We start from the raw sequence: 3,282 nt of genomic DNA, 5'->3' as shown, positions 1-3,282 counted from the left end.
AGATTTTGGTCATTTTGAAGCTAAAGATAGACTTGGGGGAAGCCTTGAGATGTAATCGGAAACATAAGGAACTTAGTCTCTGAGTCCTTTACTCTCTATCTCTATTCGGCTCACTCCCTCTCCCTTGATGTGTTTGGAGGCTTAGTGAAAGTCTTGGAGAATTGGCTCAGGAATTGAGGAATTTTAAGCTTGAAGTGTTTGGGATTTAGCTCCAGGTTGAATTCTCAGGATAGGTAAGGATTTTATTCTAATTTCTATTGGTTTTCAACTGTGATTTAGGGGATTTCATGGGGGTTAAACCATAGGCTGGTTTTTGGATTTTGGTGAGATAATGAAGTAGTTTTTGGGGTAGTTATACTAATTATGTTGTGTTGATACGAGTTCTGTCTGTAATTCTGGGTTTGGGTATTGATTAGGGTGAATTTTAGTGAAATTGGCTCGAGAAAACTTAAATGAATTCTGGGTTTTGAAGTTCGAGTCGCGGCCTTATTCTTCAGGCACTGCGACCCATGTGCGTGGATGAGACCTGGCGATTCTCTGAAATCGCACAAGCGTTGCGGCGCAGGTTGGGGCGCACCACGGCCCGTGTCCCCCAGGAGAGAGCCTTGGGCTCTCTGACTTGTAGTGCGTTGTGGCCCTAAAAGCTAGATCGCGGCTCTAATTAAGGGGAAATGGCCATAACAGATTTTTAAGCTCGAGAGGGAGGGATTCTACTACCCGGTTTAGTAAAATTTGAGGTCCCGGAGGCTAAAATAATATTATGAAGTTTTAATTGGTTTAGGGTTTGATGGATATTTATTTTTATGCCGTTGTGACTAGATTTTACCGCTAAGGCTCGGGGTTAGGGATTGTGCCCGAGATCGCTCTATACGGTTAGCTTGGGGCTCAGGTAAGAAAAATATTTGTGCCTGTAGAGCAGGGCGTGGCCTGATTATCTGTGTTTAGTGTTATTTAAGAATGTTTATAATTGTTATGACATGTATATGTGTTTGTGACTGGTCGGTGATGGTCGAGATCGATAAAGGCCAGAATCAGCAAAGGTCGGGATTGCCAAAGGCCGAAAATGGCAATAAGAATGCTGAATGCAGGCCGCCATGGCATGACCATCTAGGGTGTTGTACTCACCCACTCGATTAAGAGGGTGAATTTGTTGCCTGGTAACGCACCTGGATAGGCTTAGGCTGCCGTTGTGAATTGTCTATTATATATGTTTAAATTATCGTTTACTGAAATAAACTGTTATATGCTATGATTTTGGAGTTTTCTTGTTGGGCATTTTCTCACGGGTGCTCTATGGTGCAGGTAAAGGCAAAGGAAAGGCCGACCAAGCATGATTTGGAGGGCATGGAGTGGTGGGTACATGTTTGGCCTACCCTGCCGCCACGGCTGGGGTAGTCTTGAGGAACGTGCTATAAACATTTAATTTTTTCGCCTAGGTCGGTTGTATAATAAATTTTGAGTTGTAATTATGTTTTAAACAATGTTTTGGGATCCTAATGTAACACTTTTATAATATTAATGAATGTCCAAACCTTTTCTATTAAAGTTTCATTATATCATTCTTTACTTTAATTTAATCACACTTTTTGATCTAAAACCTCGATTAGCGAGCTAATGGCACATTTTAAAATCACATGGTAACGACTCTAGGGTAGTAAGGAATTACAACTTGGTATCAAAGCTTGCCAAGGTTTATGGTTCCTGAAGATTGACCGAACACGTACACTTGCTACCAGATTCAAGATCGACTTAGGGTTTGTCGGTATGAAGTGAAGTATATGTTTAATTGCTTGTTTGAATTGCCATGTTTTCCTAATTGATATAAATAGAGCATGATGAGTATATGTAATGCTAGAGCATGGCCCCTTTGAATTTCCTATGATTATGTTGTGTGTGCATTGTATTGGTTTGATATTTGTGTCTGATTGGTTGAACTGAGAGGTAGTTTTCTTCGAATGTTGTTATCATGCTTGATGTGTAGCATCATTGATTGCAAGCATATTGAAGTTATGCCTTGGTGATCAATTAGATTCCCCAGCAATATGGTCAAAGATAACGATCACGGTCAAGACCCCCACCTGCCCCACAGAACTTGCAGCAGATGTTTGCAAAAGTGCAAGCCTGGCTTCAGAGAACTGAAGATGAACTCTGAGAGTTGAGACAGCAATCCCCTATGATGTACTGCGGTTGAATGTGATGATAGCCTATGATGTTAAGATAACACTGGATTTGAGGACTACCACTTACTCAGGTAGTGGAGAAAGCTCTTACTACTGAGGGTGCTGAAAATCAAATATGGAAGGAAAACGTCGCAAAACGGGATGCTTGGATGATGGTGCCTCCCTTCACTGGTTCTGGCGGAGGTAGTGGCCCCAGTGAGCAAAAGAGAAAGGCCTCGGATTCTTTTGTTCCTTCTGTTCTAGATAGGAGGGCACGGGGTGCCTTTGGAGGTTGTCAGGGCGGGGGAGAGAACTAGAGAGCTTCCCATAATGTCCACGATGCAGGTGACGACATCTGGGGGAGTACATAATCAGAGCATGGTTCATCTATGGGAGTGTCAGCCACTTGAGGAAAGACTGTCCACAAGCCAGAAAAGAGGAACCAAAGAGAAGCGATAGCCTTACTCCAGCTACAGTATTCACCTTGACCCAGACCGAGGTTGAGGCTAGTCCCTCGGTCGTGACAGGTCATATTTCTAGTAGTGGTTCTTTTTTTACTGCATTGATTGACTCAGGGGTTACTCATTCATTTGAATCTGCTCGAGTGATAGACCTTCTGTGTAAACCTGGTGATCTGTGTGCAAGAGGATTTAGGACTTTGTTGCCAACTGGGGAACTGGTAGTCTCTAGAAGGTGGGTTAGAGCATTACTAGTGGTGATAGATAGTACAAAGATGTCTGTGGATCTGATTGAACTGGAGATGGATGATTTTGATATGATATTGGGGATGGATTGGTTGGCAAAGTATGGGGCGACGATAGACTGTAAGCGAAGGATGGTAACTTTTGAGCTCAAAGGAAAATAACCTTTCATTTTTGTGGGGACGGTGAGTGGACCACGAGTACCTATGATCTTTGTATTGAAAGCTAGATACCTATTGCAAGAAGGTTGCATAGGCTTCCTAGCAGACATAGTGGATACCTCTAAGGTCGTTTCAGATGGTCCGGGTGAGACTAGGTTGGTGTTGGAGTTTCCTGATGTATTTTTAGCATACCTGCCAGGGTTTCCACCACACTGGGAGATTGAATTTTTCATAGAATTAACACTAGGAGCAGAACCAGTT

This window comes from Humulus lupulus, chromosome 6 (assembly GCF_963169125.1).
Source record: "Humulus lupulus chromosome 6, drHumLupu1.1, whole genome shotgun sequence".
NCBI lineage: Eukaryota > Viridiplantae > Streptophyta > Magnoliopsida > Rosales > Cannabaceae > Humulus > Humulus lupulus.
This window is presented reverse-complemented; position numbering follows the sequence as displayed.